Source organism: Elephas maximus, chromosome 13 (assembly GCF_024166365.1).
Source record: "Elephas maximus indicus isolate mEleMax1 chromosome 13, mEleMax1 primary haplotype, whole genome shotgun sequence".
Classification (NCBI taxonomy): domain Eukaryota; kingdom Metazoa; phylum Chordata; class Mammalia; order Proboscidea; family Elephantidae; genus Elephas; species Elephas maximus.
Genome location: NC_064831.1, coordinates 97,284,756 through 97,303,694, shown reverse-complemented (window position 1 = coordinate 97,303,694; position 18,939 = coordinate 97,284,756).

Genomic DNA, 18,939 nt, shown 5'->3' with positions numbered 1-18,939 from the left:
CAATCCTCAAGGAATGCTGAAAACCTTCAGAGGAATGGTGGTGAGGAACAAGCTATTCCCACAGTTCCAAAATATCAGCCATGGAGGACTCACCAACCGGGAAGGGAAAGTGTACCTTTACGGTGGAACGTTCTGGCTGTCACACTTGACCACGTGATCATGTTAGCATCACTAACAGAGGCTTCCTGTCAGTAAGTGTCTCCTGACACAATGTAATATTAAATACACAGGACCTGTATGCTTGCCAAAAATCCTTAATATGAATCTAAACGGGTCTTTGAATCTAATTTCCAGGTTATCCAAAATATGGGAACTGTTACATAAAACAGGGGACATATGGATTGTGTGTATCAACCATACAAATATGCAATGTGAAATATTTCATACATTCAGTCTCTTCAATAAATCAATATCATGAAAAAATTTATTTAAAAAAGTATTTTCTAGACACGTGATAATGAAATGCAATACGTGAAGATAGTTTTCTGCTTTTAATAAAAGCTGTAAACGTTGTTGAGACAACTGAATAAATCTGAACATAGATTGTGCGTTTGATGAGTTTTGGTAATGAAATTGTGATTTTGTAGCAGAATGTTCTTATTTTAGAAGATAAATGATGAACTTTTTAGAGGTGAAATACCACAGTATCTGCAATTTACTTTCTAGTAGTTCAGCAAGATAAAAAATATATAAAGCAAGTATAGGAAAAGGGTTTATAATTGTTCCATCTAGGTGTTCATCTAGTATCTTGTTCAGTGTTCTATTTTTACAATTTTATGCGTGTTTGAAAAGTCTCATAAGAAAACTGAAGAGAAAAAGGAAACAAACAAAAACTCTCAAAGTTAAAGAGATACTTTGAGAGAGGTGAAGCAGTGATTCCACTTCTCAACGAACCTCTGTTAGAGAAGTCGCAGAGGGACTTCCTCCGCTGACTGAAAGCTGGCCAGACTGCTAAGACCCTTCCCTCGCCAGGGTTCTAGGATTCCATGATAACAGATCCTGTTGCAGCGAAACAGCCTTTTTAGGGCAGTGTTTGTCCTGGTGCAGCCCTTGTTTGTGTTCTTGTCGGTCACCTGCAGACTTTGTTGTTCACCTGAAGTCTTTTGGGTCATCTGAAGATGTTTGACAATTTCAGAAAGAGCAATTAATTGTGGAAAAAAAGCAATTTGGTGCCCTCTCTTTTTCACAAACTTCTATGATTTTTACACAAGTCTCATTGCAGTTTAAATAAACAGTATCACCTCACTGGTTGTGCCTTCCAATTTTTTGCCTGTTAGGACACTTTATTACCTTGTAATCAAACTTATTGTATACACTTTCTTGGGGGGAGGGAAACAAACCTTGATTTGCTTTATTTGGAAATGCTATTGTCTAGGATGACAACTTTCCATATTAGACGGGACAGCTGGGTCACAGGAGCAATACAGATCAGCTTTCAAATACTTACCTCTGCACTTTCTACTCTGTTTTGGCTGTTGTTATGACATCATTACACAAACATTAATTTGACCCAATTCATACAGACTCCTGTATTATATGCACAATAGAATCCCTCTCTCTCTTCAGAATTAGGTGTTATTCTATCTTCTAGCATGTCTTGTTATCTTTTTTATTAACTCTACACTTCAATGAACCCCTTTATAGAATATCCTTTGTAGCCCTGTTCCACATTTCAGAAATTGGGATTGTGTGGAACTATGTCCCAAGGACATATGGCACAAGAGTGTTATATAAATGAGTCAAAAATGGCCCCTGTGTATTGGCCCCAGGTTGTTAACTCCTTCATAACTAGCTGAGAATCATTAGCTCAAAAAGCCCACCGGCACCAAACTCAAACTTGTACACATCCAATTGTTTTTAAAAATAGCCCGAATAAGCAGATTTTTAGCCACTTACAGCCTGCATGATTAACATGCCCCATGAACTTGTACCCAACATCTGCTAGCCACAGATAAGACAAAACCTTGTAGTTATAAGGACACTAAGGTGTTGCTGGAAAACCTGGTGGTATAGTGGTTAAGTGCTACGGCTGCTAACCAAAAGGTCAGCAGTTCGAATCCTCCAGGTGCTCCTTGGAAACTCTATGGGGCAGTTCTACTCTGTCCTATAGGGTCGCTATGAGTCGGTGTTGCTGCCTTTGGAGCTCTCTGACCCAGAGACACCCCGCTTACTGCAGAAGGACCTCCCTAAGGTGCATGTAAGCTTTTCTCTTACTCTTCCCAGGAAGCTCGGATGCTCTCATCCCCTTCTGGTGGCTCCCTGCACCATTGCCTTTGGCAGACTGTCCTCTATAAATAGTTTGGTATACAACACTGTTGCTAACTTGTGGTCATACCTCTGTTCTTGATCAGCCCCAAATTCCCCAGAACTCACTGCAAAGAGTAACACCAAAAAAAAAAGTAAATTTAACAAATGCTAAAAGAATGTACTCAATGCCTATAACTTGATCAGATTGCAACGTCCATATTTTTCTTCAAACAGTGGCTCAAGGTCAGGTGGTGTTTTGCTGGTCCCCACCACTGCCCATGAATTATCTCATCTAATCTTTACAACAGCTCCATGAGTTGAACATGCCATGGCTTGTCTATTACAATTATTTGCTGCTGGTGCCAAGAAATAAGAATTGCCTTCAAAGAGCTTAGTTTCTTCTGAGAATGAAGAACCAGGAAGTGAAATAATGGAAAAGTGACCTTCTGGAGAAAACAGGGAAGATTCAAAAATGCATTCATTTATGGACATGCAGTTTACTGAAGACTTGGATTCCTTAATACAAAATGGTTTTTGAGAAATTGAACTCTTTTGCCTTTGCAAGACATTAATAGTTTTAGTGACTTTAATGAATTTATAAATTCAGATTCAAGTAGTATTGCTCCTATTCTTTCTACGCAAAAAGCATGATTTTGACAATGGAAATTCAGAGCATTCTGCCTCTACGTTAAGTTCAAATTCCTTAACTTGATGTTCAGTTTTGAATGAGTAATTTTGATATCTAGTTTTATTTTTTACTTAGATTTCATAATAATGATTTACCTCTACTTATGCAAGGACAGATGATTTTAGAGAAACATAATACAACTTTATTCACCAGTGCATTCTGCCTTTGTCCACCCCGTGCCCCGCATTTGAGTTTAGGGACAACAGGCACAACTATCCTGCAGCAAGCCTATGCAGGATCCCCCCTAGCTGGGCATATTGGTCTTGATAATTCTGAACAAAAATTATCTCAGAGAACAGGCAAAAAACTACTGAAGACCTTAGCAGCACCTGGAATGGTACCCTTGGTAGATAGATCATCAGAATACTCAAACTAAAAAACTGATGCCAGAAGAAATTGCCTTATAGGAAAAGCATGATCTGAAAAGGGAGCCACCTAAGTGAAAAAGACTGTGCCACCAAATGAAAGGAGAAGCAGCTTGTTAAGATTATTTTCTCTGATTATTTCAACTCCATGAATAGAACTGAGCTCTGTAGGGCATAGAGTTTTCTTGGCTACAATCTTTACAGAAATAGATTTCCAGGCCTTTCTTCTGCAGAGCTGTTGCGTAGGTCTTAAACACCAACCTTTCTGTTGGTAGCTGACTGCAAACTTTTTGTACCATGTAGGGGCCTCTTGCATCAAAACGGCCACATTTAAATACCTCACAACCACAGTTTCAGGCTCTCTGAAATTAAACCAGGCTGCTTCGAAGTCATGCTAAAGTAAAAGAAATATCCTTGACTTAAACCCACTGCCATCGAGTCGATTCTGACTCATAGTGACCCTATAGGACAGAGTAGAGCTGCCCCATAGAGTTTCCAAGGAGCACTTGGTAGATTTGAACTGCTGACCCCTTTGTTAGCAGCTGTAGCACTTAACCACTACCCCACCAGGGTTTCCATCCTTGACTTAGAAGTGTGAGTAATGTAATAGAAAAACAAGGCTAGAACTTACCTGTGTCCTGAAGAGCCTTCTATGACATCATGCTGTGTGATGACAACTTGTATTATTATTCTCCTTAACAAATGATTCCTATGGTTCAAAGAATGAACTTTTTGTTAATAAGTAATTGAAGTAACTGTGGTTCTTCTCATTAAAATGCAATATTGCAGAATTGCAATATTGGAGAATATATTATAAAATATGCACTTTATCAGAAACAAAGTGTTTTATCTGTGCTATAAGAAAAATGTAATTTTGACCTTTCCTCTGTAATTTTCTTTTGAATTTTTTGTAACTTTGCTTTTAAAATGTCTTATGAAACCATTTGCAAGCTACGTATTCCGTTTAACAGAATACTTTAGTACAAAAGGAAAAATGAGTGTTTGCCATATGGCATTAAGTAGCCCTTGAAGACTAGACTCTGCTTAGCGAGTCAATCTGCTGACTTGGAGATTTCTTCTCACCAAGGTCTTCCATCCTCACCCTTGAAAGGACTGCAGCTATGGGTTCCCCTCCTGGAGGCGTTCCTTTCCACAACAACCCAGGAAGGGTCCCAGGGCCAGAGGAGCTGAGTAATCATGGACCTCTGTCTGTCAGGCTTGGGCTTTCTCTCTTACAATATAATGCCCTGAAAGCCCCACTGGTTGCTAGTGGGATTCACTTGGAAACTCTAATATTAAAAAACTAAGGTCAGCAGTCTTTTTGCGTAAAGATCTTTAAGGGTGCACCTGCTTCGCAATATTGCTGATGCCTGGAATGTCTCTGTCCATTCCCCAAACCCCAGATGAATGTGCTCTGCCTCTAACTCCAGGGAACTGAAGTATCCGCCACACTTGCTGGGCAATTACTAGGTAGCAAGCTGTGTGCTAAGCTCTTCACAGACATCATCTCATTTTATCCTCCTCGTAACCCCAAGAAGCATGTAATATTATTTCTGTTTTACAGATGACAAACTAAATTTTAAGGAAGTGAAATGATTTGCCCAAGGTTTGTGTTTATACTTTCGTTAAATGAAACATCCTATCCACCAGACTTTCTTGTTTTGCAGAAACAGAATACCGCTTTTGGTATGAACATAGTAGGGGAAGATAACTGGAAGAACAGCAAATAAGAGAAGGATTTCATGAGTCTCCAGGGTGAGATCGACACCCGTGTTTAAAAAGAAATGGCACTGATTCTAACACTCACACTTAAACAGCTTTGAATCCAGCTTTCCACACAACGATGTAACGAAGATCTTTTGATCCAATTACTCACAAGAAGTCAAGAGGAAACACTGAATTTTTATAAGAAAGAGCAGCCTTGAGACAAAGGACAGTTTATGCCCCATCTGTGTGTTTCACCGAACACTTGGGTAATAAATCATCATTTCCCCTTAAGGAAAGCCTCCAGGATCAGATGGTGTATGTGAGGTTGGCATGAGTGTGCATATGCCTGAAGAGCGGCTTTAAGATTTGGACTTTCAGACTTGCCCGTTAAAGGTAAATTCACCTTTCAGCAGTCTTTATGCAGAGCCCAAGGAGCTCTGATGTCACATGGATTAAATGCTCAGCTGCCAACTGAAAGGTCATCGGTTTGAGCCCGCCAGCCACTCTGTGGCAGCCTGCTTCTGTAAAGATTTATAGCCTCGGAAACACTATGGGGCAATTCTACTGTGCCCTTTGGGGTCACTTTGAGTTGATATTAAGGGGTTTGGGTTTTTATTTGTTTGGTATGCAGAGCCCTAGTGGCACAATGGTTAAACGCCCAGCTCTGAACAACAAGGTTGGCAGCTCGAACCCACTCAGTGACTCTGTGGGAGAAAGACCAGGCAATCTGCTTCTGCTGTGAAGACTACAACCTAGAAAACCCTATGGGGCAGTTTTACTCTGTCACATGGGGTTGCTACAAGTCGAAATTGACCCAACGGCACCAAAGAACACGCACAGGTACTACCACCCATCTGTCAGGGTGTCATATGTAGTGGCTTGTGTGTTGCTATGATGCTTGAAGCCATGCTACCAGTGTTTCAAATGTCAGCAGGGTCGCTGCAGGTGGGCAGATTTCAGTGACGCTTCCAGACTAAGAAAGACTAGGAAAAAAGGCCTGGTGATCTACTTGCAAAAATTAGCCAATGAAAACCTTATGCATCACAACAGAATACTGTCTGACATAGTGCTGGAAAATGAACCCCCTTTGTTGAAAGGCACTCAAAATACACGGTAGCCACAAGGGACTCGAGCACATCAATGATTGTGAAGATAGCACAGGACCGGGCAATATTCAGCTCTATTGTACACGAGGTCACCATGAGTCAGATTTGACTCAACAGCAACCAACAACAACATGCAAAGGTGAGTCAGTGATTAAGAGCTCAGCTGCTAACCAAAACTTCGGCAGTTCAGATTCACCAGCCATTCCTTGGAAACACTGTGGGGTGGTCCTACATTGTCCTATAGGGTTGTTATGGGTCAGAATCAACTCGATGGCAATGGGTTTGGTGTTTTCTTCTTTTTTTGTTTGTTTTTTGTTTCAGGCAAAACCAAAAAACCAAGCCCGTTGTCATCGAGTCAATTCCAACTCATAGTGACCCATAGGATAGAGTAGAACTGCCCTATGGGGTTTGATGGCTAGTGTTTGATAACTCACTGTCCCTGAGCAAAGATGGTGGGGGCAGGGTCAGAGAGGATGACCTAGGAACTCTGATTTCTCATCTCCAGTCTGCTCCCCATTGACTACCTCTATCTCTCCCAGCTGCCCTGTCTTAGGCTGGGCTCTCTATTGAAGCAAAACCAGTAAAGCGTATAAACGTGTATATATGGAGATTTATATCAAAGAAACAGCTCAAGTGACTGTAGAGTCTGGAACATCCCAAGTCTGTGGATTAAGACAGAAAAAAAAAAAAAAGAGGCTTCCCCTAATTCACGTAGTTGCAGGGGCTGGTGAACCCAAGATTGGCAGATCAGCAAGAAGGGCTCTTGCTCACAGGCTGTGAATATGAACAAATCCTAAGATTGGCAGGCAAGACCACAAGGCTTCTCCTGATTCATGTGGCTGCAGGGGTTGGTGAGCCCAAGATCGGCAGGTAAGCTGATAGCTCAAATCCCAGGAACTGGAGGTCAGACCAGCAGGAGGCAGACGCAGGATCCACAGCAAGCAAAAAGCAAGAATGTCTACTTATATTCAGATGCAGGCCACACCTCCAAGAAAAATCCATTTAAACTGACTGGCTACTCACAGCAGATTCCACCATGGGAGTGATCACACATAAACACTGAGAATCACGGCCCAACCAAGTGGACACACAATCTTAACCTTCACACCCTCCCCCATAACCTCCCATTTTCAGCCCCTCATTGTTTCTTATTTGGCTTGCTTCTTACGGGTCTCCTGCTTTCTGTCTTAAAAACTTCTGCCTTCTACAAATCGAACTCAAGGTAATTACCGTGAAATGTAAATCTAATTACACCAATCCTCCACCTAAAGTCCCCATTCTCTATGGGACTCAATTAAAACACAAAGAATGCGTGCCAAAGCCATGCCCTGTCTGCTGTTGAGGTCACTACCTGCCTGATGGCCTGCTTTGACCCTTGCCTAGATCCTCCTCATACCCAATTTATAGCCTGCAGCACTGGCTTACTGCCCCAGCACATGGCAGTCTCCCAGCCTGCACCTCTGGAGCTCTCCCAGCCTGCACCCCTGGTGCCACCATGCTTACCCACTGGGCTAATCCTCAGATATCTCCTCCAAAAGCTCTCCTCCATCATGAGCCTCTGGGAAGTTTTCCGAGAGCCTCCGGGATTCTGTTCTCATACCACAAGTTCACCTTACCTTCGTTCTAGAAGCACAACCATTGGCCAATGAATTGTTTCCATTCCCCAGCTCTGGAAGGAGAGCTCTTGAAGTCTGGCCAATATCTTTTGTCTCTGAACCTCCAGTCCCTGGCACAATGCCGGGTCCTTCACAGGATTCAGTGAAGGTTACATGTGAAAAGCATTGTGATAAGTGTTTTTGGCTGTCGTTTGACCTTTAAAAAACCCTGTTGGCTTTTCCTATGCACCAAAAAAACTAAACCAAATCAGTTGTCATTGAGCCATTTCCACCTCCTGGCAATCTCACCTGTGTCAGAGTAGAACTGTGCTCCATTGTGTTTCCAATGACTGATTTTTCAAAAATAGATTGCCAGGCCTTTCTTCAGGGCCCTTCTGGGTGGGCTAAAACCACCAACCTTTTAGTTAGCAGCCCAGGCTCAAATCCTTCTTTCCCATGATGGGTGCTGCCAGGCAGCAGCACAGGGACATGGCTTTGGTTCTTGGACTCAATTTCCTAGTCTGCAAAATGAAGTGACTACTAACTTGATCATTCACTTCTAGGGTATTTCCCCAAATGTGAATAAAAAATCCATATTTCTGTAGAGTTATTTTGGCTTTCTGTTCCCTAGAACAACCAAATTATTAGAAATCAAGTTTTTCAGACAGATGTAAAGCCCAATTCATGTTCATGTCTCTGAGAGCTAGCTGGGATCTCTTCTGGAGCTTCTCAGACACACCCTTGTCACAGAAGACCTTGAAAGCCCCTGGCAAATGGATGAGCACCCAAAATCAAACTTTTCATGAAGCTATCAGCCTTGTGTATCTCCTCCAGAAACATGTAGCCCATAAAAACATGCTTCAGTTCTCTCCAGCTGATTCAGTACAGATTCTTTCAATGCTGCTTAGTTATATTTAATACCCTAGTCACACTTATGTTCAAAAAGCAGGTAAAAAACACAAAGTAGGCAATATTTTAAGACGGGAAGCAGTAAAGGGTAAAGACTGAGATTCTGGGTTGCCCCAAAAAATCAAAATAAAGTGGACCTCACTTTACGTAGCATTTATCTGAAGTATTTTATTTTTAAAATTTGCAAAGCAATAGAAAACTCATTAACTTTTATAGCCAGGCAAAAAAGTAGTAGTATATTTACCTATGGAGATGTAATTGGCTTTTTATTTAAATGTGGCAGGAAGTTTGTACTCATTACAGGAAACAAATGACCAGCAACAGCTCACTCCTTGGATTTATCATCCATGCGATGCTGCTGTTAGTGGACCCAGGATCTCACCAAATGTCATGTTCTTATGTTCAGTTGAGCTTCAGAGCCAGGGCTTGATGGGAATCAGCCTTCTAAAAGTTTGAATAATAATCGTAATTATATCAACAACAATAATGATAACGGAAAATGTTCTCTGTCTCTGTCACTGTGTTGAAATAAATAAATAAAGGTAACCTAGATTATAATGTGCAAGTCTTAACTTTGGAATGAGAATACACAATATTTATTCCTCCTCTTGTCTCTGCTACACCAAAGCTCCTTTCCTGGGCTCTCATTCCTGTTTCTCTCCCAATCTGGCAATTTCCTTCTAACCTTATTATCTCCCTGCCCAGTTAGGTAACCTCAGAGGAACATGGGAGAAAACCTGTCTGAGAAAGTGCCCCAATGGGTTCACTCAGATTCCCAATAGACAATGGCTGGTAAGGGCTCTGGACACATCCTAATGTTCTTCCAAAAACATATGATCTTAAATTTTAAGTTCTGTTTTAAAATTGGGAAAGACTAGTTTAATGTTTCTGGTTTCTTCCAATCTTATTCTCCCACCATTTCATGTAAGATAAACACACTGAAAGGCATACAATGACTTCTGTTTAAAGATGACCAAATGGAGAGTTCCGGCCAATATGACACCATAGACAGAAGCACCATGCTGTCCCTCCACAGCAAAGACCAGAAAAACTAACTAAAACAGAGACAAATGTCATTCCTGGAACCCAAAGTGTCAAATGAAGAGATAAAGAACTCTGCCAGACACCAAAAGGAATAAGAAACTAACAGAGGGCAGAGAGTGAGGAGAGATACATGCAGAAGTCACCTATCAGCTAATGCAGCAAAGATTCACCATCTTAGACTCCTGTCTGGGATCAGTGGACAAGGAGCACAGGAAAGCAGCTTCACAGAGCTCCCAGCAGGAGACAGAGCACCTGGTAACTAGCAATACGTGCTTTCCAATTGCCCATCTTCTCTCCACTGCTCTACCTCTGAGCTTCCTGGCTGGCTGCAGTGACTTGGCCAGCCAGGAAGTGCAGTGTCTATGCTGATTATTTGTGAGACCTAGAGATGTTCCTAAGAGGGGAGACCATTTGTACTCCTCAGTACCAGCTCTTCTCACCAATGGAAGAGAGCCAAAGCTGTGCATGGTAGAAAGGGTGGGAGACAGCAATGTCAACAACAAGGTAGGTAGCCTGGGAAGGGTTTGGGAGGCTAATCATGCAGATAAGAGGGTCCACAGGGAAAAGGCATAGTTCATTTTGTAGGAGAACTTCAAGAATATATCCAAGTTAAAGCAACAGACCATTTTCCCTAACTTACTTCCTGTAACGTTCCCATCTCCACCCTCTGTAATACTAACTGAATGGGGGCTACTAGCTGTTCCCCTTCAAAGATGAGCCATTCAGAGAAAACCAGCCTGGGCCTATGTAAAAAAAACTACAATCAGGCAAGCAATCAACTGCTTCAGTAGAATGGTAAGTGGAGGGAGGAAATAAAAGACACAGACGTATCTAGGGTTTGTATCACAAGAGGAATGATACAAGGAAACAGGGAAGAGTTCTGACCAACAGTTCGTTATCTCTGCAAAGTTATTATGTGCAGCAGACACCATGACCTATACTTGGTAATAGGAAGTTCAAATAAGAGACTATGAGACAATGGAAGAGGGTGTGAGCAGAGCCACCAGTGTCCAGCAGGAAATGGGAAAGGAGAACACTGCAGAAATAAAAACCAGGTATGAATGAACAAAAATAGAAAACAACTACAACAAAAAAAAAGACAGACAATGCAATTGGTCTCGACAGACAAAGCTGGAGGAAATCTCATAGATTAAGTATTAAAAATAAATAGAAAATCAAAAAAATGATGGCAGAGAGGTTGTTGTTTTTAAGTGCAGTCGAGTCAGTTCTGACTGGTAGCAACTGTATGTATAATAGAATGAGACATTGCCCAGTCCTGAGCCATTCTCACAATAGCTGTTGTTTGAGCCCCCTGTTGGAGACACTGTGTCAAACCATCTCCTCAGGGATTTTTCTTGTTTTCTCTGACCCTCTGCTTTACCAAGCATGATGTCCTTCTCCAGGGACTGGTCCCTGATAACATGTCCAAAGTACATGAGATGAAGTCTTGCCATCCTCTCTTCCAAGGAACACTCCTAGCTGTATTTCTTCCCAGGCAGGCTTGTTCATTCTTCTGGTAGTCCATGGTATATCCAATATTCTTTGCCAACACTGTAATACAAAGGCATTAATTCTTCTTCAGTCTTCCTTGTTCGTTGTCCACCTTTTGCATGCATATGAGCCGATTGAGAAAATCATGGCTTGGGTCAGGCACAACTTAGTCCTCAAAATGACATCTTTGCTTTTTAACACTTTAAAGAGGTCTTTGCTGCACCTTTGCCCAATGCAACAAGTCACTTGATTTCCTGACTGATGCTTCCATGGGCATTGATTTTGAATTCAAGTAAAATGAAATCCTCGATAATGTCAATATTTTCTCTATTTATCATGATGTTGTTTATTAGTCCAGTTGTGAGGATTTTTGTTTTCTTTATGTTGAGGTGTAATCCATACTGAAGGCTTTAGCCTTTGATCTTCATCAGTAAGTGCTTCAAGACCTTTTCTCTTTTAGCAAGTAACTTTGTGTCATCTGCATATCGCAGGTTGTTATTGAGTCTTCCACCAATCCTGATGCCATATTCTTCTACATATAGCCCAGCTTCTTGGATTTTTTGCTCAGCATACAGACTGAATAAGTATGGTGAAAGGATACAACCCTGACACACACTTTTTCTGATTTTAAACCATGCAGCATCCCCTTGCTATATTCCAATGACTACCTCTTGGTCTATGTACAGGTTCCTCATGAGCACATTAAGTGTTCTGGAATTCCCATTCTTCTCAATGTTATTCATAATTTGTTATGATCCACACAGTCAAATGCCTTTGCATAGTCAATAAAACACAGGTAAACATCTTTCTGGCATTCTCTGCTTTCAGCCAGGATCCATCTGACATCAACAATGATAGCCCTCGTTCTTCATCCTCTTCTGAAACTGGCTTGAATTTCTGGAATTTCCCTGTTGGTGTACTCTGCAACCACTTTTGAACGATCTTCAGCAAAATTTTACTTGCCTATGATATTATTTGACAATTTTCACATTTGGTTGGATCACTTTTTTTTTTTTTTTGCAATGGGCATAAATGTGGATCTCTTCCAGTCAGTTGGCCAGATAGCTATCTTCCAAATACGGAGCACCTTCAGCGCCGTACCTGTTGAAACATCTCAATTGGCATTCCATCAATTCCTGGAGCCTTGATTTTCACCAGTGTCTTCAGTGCAGCTTGAACTTCTTCCTTCAGTACCATTGGTTCTTGATCATATGCCATCTCCCAAAATGGTTGAATGTCAACCAATTCCTTTTGGTACAGGGACTCTGTGTATTCCTTCCATCTGCTTTTGATGCTTCCTGTGTCATTCAATATTTTGCCCATAGAAGCCTTCAAAATTGCAACTTGAGGCTTGAGTTTTTTCTTCAGTTCTTTCAGCTTAAGAAATGCTGAGCATGTTCTTCTCTTTTGGTTTTCTAATTCCAGGTCTTTGTACGTTTCATTATAATATGTTACTTTGTCTTTTCAAGCTGCCCTTTGAAATCTTCTGTTTGCTCTTTTACGTCACCATTTCTTCCATTTTTTTTTAGCTACTCTACATTCAAGAGCAAGTTTGAGAGTTTCTTCTGACATCCATTTTGGTCTTTTCTTTCTTTCCTATTTTTTAAATGACCTCTTGCTTTCTTCATGTATGATGTCCTTGATGTCTTCCCACAACTCCTCTGGTCTTCAATATTAATATTCTGTGTGTCAAATCTGTTCTTGAGATTGTCTCCAAATTCAGGTGGAATATACTCAAGGTCATATTTTGGCTCACATGGACTTATTTTAATCTCTTCAGCTTCAACTTGAACTTGCATATGATCAATTGATGATCTGTTCCACAGCCAGCCTCTGACCTTGTTCTGTCTGATCATATTGAGCTTTTCCACCTTCGCTTTCCACGGATATGGTCAGTTTGATTCCTGTTTTCCATCCGGTGAGGTCCATATGTACAGTCTCTGTTTATGTTGTTGAAAAAAGATTTTTCCAATGAAGAAGTCATTGGTTTTGTAAAATTCTATCATGCCATCTCTGGTGTTATTTCTATCACCAAGGCCATGTTTTTCAACTACCAATCCTTCTTCTTCATTTCCAGCTTTTGCATTCCAATCACCAGTAATTATCAATGTATCTTGATTGCATGTTTGATTAATTTCAGACTGCAGAAGTTGGTAAAAATTTTCAATTTCCTCATCTTTGCCATTAATGGTTGATTTTTTAATGTAAATTTGAATAACAGTCACATTAACTGGTGAGAGAGACAAAGCTAATGCAGCTTTCACCTGGCCCCTGGTACCTTCCTAACCTAACTGTGCACTCTGCTGGTCTCAATGGTGCTAGCAAAGGTACTGGTCTGCCCTGGTTGTTTTGTGTCTGTTCTTGGATGAAGCCATTTCACCTGAATTGAACTCTCAACTTCTTTGCCAGATAATGTCCCTTGCTTTCTTCAACTATTTTCATAAGTACTTTTCTCTGTGAAATCTTTCCACATGAATTCTGACTCTTGAGTGCCTTCAATGGATTCAGGGACAACAGCTCACCTTTAAGTTCCCTTCTAGCTTAAAGTCTCATGGCTTAGTCAACTCTGGAAGAGTGGGCTCCAGGCTTACCCTAATGCCCAGCAAGCCTATGGAGTGCTGTTTCCCAGAAAAAGCCTACTGATATTTGAAATACCAGTGGCATAGCTTCCAGCATCACAGCAACATGCAAGCCAACACAGTATGGCAAACTGGCAGATGCATGGGGTATGTACATATATAATGTATATACCAAACCAAACCTGTTGCCTTTGAGACAATTCTGACTCATAGCAACCCTATGGGACAGAGTGGAACTGCCCCATAGTTTCCAAGGAGTGCCTAGTGGATTTGAAGGGCCAACCTTTCACTTAGCAGCCATAGCACTTAACCACTGTGCCACTAGGGTTTTAGTATGCATATGTTATATACGTGTGTGTGTGTGTGTATCAAGCTCCACAAGCAAACAATGGAGAATACACCATCATTTCAGGTGACCACAAATCATATACAAAACTTGATCACATTTTAAGCCACACAGAAAAGCCTCAATAAATTCTAAAATGTAGAAAAAATATGGGCAATATTCTCTTATCACATATCCGTAAAACTAAACATTTACACAAAAATTATCAAATACAAAAATGCAGCTCAGTATTAAGAACACTTATGTTAAAAAGGAAACCAAAATTTCAAAATATCTGTAAAATAATGATGAGAACATGCACCTTAGGTCCTATTGGATGTAACAAAAGCAATAGAGGAAAGCAGAAGGAAGACAAAGACAAATAAAGATAAAAGACAAAAAGGTAATGAACTAGAAATAGAAAAATTGTGGAACTAATAATTCCAGAACCTGGTTCTCAAAAATAAAATTCATAAACCAAGAGCTGATCTAATCAAGTGGGGGGGATTTTTAAAAAAATTACCCCAAAGAGGACATTTTTAAAGGGAGACTAATTTGCCCAACTTTACCAAAATATGCGGAAGAACCTGAATGACTTGAATGATTTCCTAGGAAATCCTAAAGGAAAATATTCAAAATGACTTCAGGATAAATTTAAGTTCAAACAGAATAATTTTCATAGAAGAGGCAGAAAAATGTGTCAGTAAGCAAGTTACTCAAACATCAGGCCCATGTGCTTTCAGAAGAAAAGTTTACCAAATCTCTAAGGACTGCATAAATGTAAGGCTATTTAAACTGTTCAGAGCCTAATAATAGAAGGAAAATTTCCAAATTATTTTGATGAAACAGAAAAGTTTATAGCAATCCCAACCAAGATAGCACAAAAAGATACAGATCTATCTGTTTTATGAATATTGATGTAAATGTCCTAAATAAAAAAGATCACCCAGAAGCCAGCAGCCAGTATAATTCCATCAATATCCAAATGTTTTAATATTGGAAAATCAATTAATCTAATTCATTACATGTTCACATGATCCATTATACTAAATCAAACCAAACCAAACCCGGTGCCATTGAGTTGACTCTGATTCATAGCAACCCTATAGGACAGAGTAGAACTGGCCCATAGAGTTTCCAAGGAGTGCCTGGTGGATTCGAACTGCCGACCCTTTGGTTAGCAGCCGTAGCACTTAACCACTACTCCACCAGGGTTTCCATATTAAATCAAATATGAAAAAATGTATAGCATTATCTCTACAGATGCCAAAAAGATATTTTAATAACCTTCAACATCCATCTGTGGTTCCAAAAAAGGATTGTTTTAAAATCCACAGGTGGAATAAATATAAATAGATAAATGAGAAATAGTTATAGAGACAGAGACAGAGACAGGGACAGAGACACAGATAGGAAGGTGATAGCTTCCTGGGAGAAGAAATGACGAAATGGCTGGGAAGAAGACTTTCTTTTCAAAACATACTTAGATTCTTTTGGGGTGCATATATTTCCAGTTTACAATTAATAAAGTGCTTATTTGAAAACCATAGAAGAAAAAATATGATAAACCCATACAATGGCAGGGGGTTTATAACTGTCTTTGATCAGTTGTACTGTAATTGCTTCTGATTATTTCTCAGTGTACATCAGACTCAGAGAAGAGAATCTTCAGCAGAGGGTGCTGAGATGGAAGGAGGTATGTGAAGGAGCAAAGGAAGCCAGCAGGAGCATGGTAGAAGTGGAGACAGAAGAAGCGTGAGCAGCAGCTCCCCCAGGTTGCCAGGTCACATTTAAAATTTTAGAATTTGCTTACTGAAAAATTCTAAGTAGTAGAGTGACAAAATCAGATTTAAAATGTTTAAATGGAATTCTTAATGAAGAAAGCAACAATCTGGGGGAAATATTTGTATTATCTGCAACAAAAAAGAGAAAAACTGGAAAACAATAAAACCTTCTGCAGACAACAAAATTAAAATTGACTAGAAAATATAAACAAGCAATACAAAGAAAAGGAGATACAATTGACTGATAAAACCAAAAACCAAACCAACTGCCATCAAGTTGATTCCTAAGGGATAGAGTAAAACCTCTATAAAGGATATAATCTTTATGGAAGCAGACTGACACATCTTTCTTCTATGGAGTGGCTGGTGGGTTTGAACTGCAAAACTTTTGGTTAGTGGCCTATGGCTTTAATCACTGTACCACCATGGCTCCCTACAATTGATTGATAATTATATGAAAAATGCCTTGAGGAGGCAGGGCCAAGATGGTGGAATAGTCAGATGCTTGGTGTGGTCTGTCTTATAACAAAACAAGTGAATCCTATATACATGACAATCTAGGAACCTGAATCATCAAAAACAAAACTGAAGAATCAGACTGAGTAACAGGTGGAAGGAGAGACAATTCAATAACAGCAGAAAAGGGGAATTTTGGATGGTGGGATCGTTGACATCCTGCTAGCTGAATCTGCACACCATACACATGCTGAGTCAAGCAGCAATATCCCAAGACAAAACCTACTCCATCTGGTGCAGCCCAGCAGCAGCAAATTTTCAGGCACCCCCAGAACCAAATAGGAGTGACACCAGACCTGTGAAAACTACATGCAAACTTCCACCTACCTCACATGTACACCATATACCTTCCCCCACCAGAGCTCCACGACCAAGGAGCACTCCCTTCTCCTCATTCATTCCCCTCTCTGCTCCAACACCAGTCTGGTGGCGTTCGTCATTGCCATGCTCCCTAAGCCAGGAACTCACAGCTAGGTCCAGAGGAGCCTATCTCTTCACCCAGCCACTGGTGTAGGGGGTTCACGGACTTCCAACACTCTTCAGCCCCACATCAGTGTCTTGCTGGCCAACCTGGCACAGCACACCTTCATTAGGACGAAACTCCATTTTGCAACCCACAAAAAGGGCTTGAGAATTAGCGGTGTCCCCTAATCCCTCCAGCCAATGACACTGGGCACCCAAGGACCAGCTGCACTAACCCCCTCCCCCTAGGACACAGGGCCCTCTATCTGGGCACCCAGGGGCAGCTGACATCCCCTGCCTAGTCCCCCACACTGCCCCCCACTGTGCCCAGAGAACTGTGCCTGCTCTGAATGCCCCTATACAGCCCTACCCTCCCAGGGCTGTAGATGAAAGTCTCTGCACCACACACTTGGTGACAGATCACCTGGGCACTGTCACCCTGACCAACTGGTAAGCAGAAAAGCACACACAACACCAAACCCAACAACAAGGGAGAACACCACTGCACTCATGGTAAGGTGACCAGCAGACAGATTCATCACCTCACCAAAAACTCTGCCTACATCTTCAGCACTCCCACAAGAACAGTGAACAGACTCCCAGGCTTACACACCTAGTTGCTGCTCCGGCCACTTAGAAACAGGATATGAGAGCTTCAACAACGTCAGATTAACCACCTGAGAAGTACATAAACTCAGTGTATTTGGACATATGAAAACAAAAAGAAACAAAAATTCAGGATGCAGTAAACAAAAATACGATAAATATAGTAACTTACTGATGCCTCAGAGAAAACAATCAATATCAAATCAAATAAAGATGCAGGACAAGATGGCTCCAGGAAACAACCAAAATAAAAAACCAGAAAACCTTCCAGAGGAGGATAAAGCAATGGAACTACTTCATAAAGAATTCAAAAGACTAATATACAGAGCTCTCCAAGACATCAACAAAGAGATCAGGAAAACACAGACCAAATCAAGGAACACAGACACAAAGCAATAGAATAATTCAGGAAAATATTACAAGAACAAAAATGACAGAATAAATAGGTTGCAAGAAATGACTCAAAAGCAGCAACTAGAAATCCAAAAGATTAACAAAATTTCAGAATTAGACAACTCAATAGGAGGTCTTGGGGCAGAACTGAGAAATGGAAGTCAGAATTAATGAGATTGGAGATAAAACTCTTGACACCAATATGTTTAAGGAAAAAGCAGAAAAAAAAAGAATGAAAAAAAAATTAGGAAAGCTCAAGAATTATGTGGGATACAATCAAGAGGAAAAACCTATGAGTGATAGGAATACCAGAACAGGGGAGGGAGGAATAAAAAAAAGAGAGAGAATTTTCAAAGATTTGCTGGCAGAAAACTTCCCTAATATCATAAAAGATGAGAAAATATCTATCCAAGAAACTCAATGAACCCCATACAGGATAGTGCCCAAAAGAAAGCCACCAAGGCATATCATTATCAAACTTGCCAAAACCAAAGACAAAGAAAGAATACTAAGAGAAGTTAGGGATAATTGAAAAGTCACCTACAAAGGAAAACAATAAGACTAAGCTGTAATTACTCAGCAGAAACCAAGCAGACAAGAAGGCAATGGGATGACATACATAAAACTTCACAGGAAAAATAAATGTCAGCCAGAATTATATATCCAGCAAAAGTTTCACTCAAATACAATGGTGAAAATAGGTAATTTCCAGATAAACAAAAATTGAGTGAATTTGTGAAAATCAGACCAAAATTACAAGAAATATTAAATGGAACTCTCCAGTTAGAAGACCAACATCAGACAAGAATCCAAGATTAGGAAACAGGACAGGTCAACCAGATACCAACCCAGACAGGGAATTCACAAAAACTAAGCAAAGCTAAAAGACTGAAAAAAGGTTACCAGAGACATCAATATGTAAATGACAGTATCAAAACAAAAACGAGGGAATAGATGGTGCATAGAACTTTCATATGGAGAGGAAGTCAAGGCAATATTAAGAAATAAAAAATAGGTTTAAACTTGTTGTTAGATGCCATCAAGCTAGTTCTGACTCATAGCAACCCTATGTGCAACAGAATGAAACACTGCCTGGTCCCGGACCTTCCTCACAATCATTGC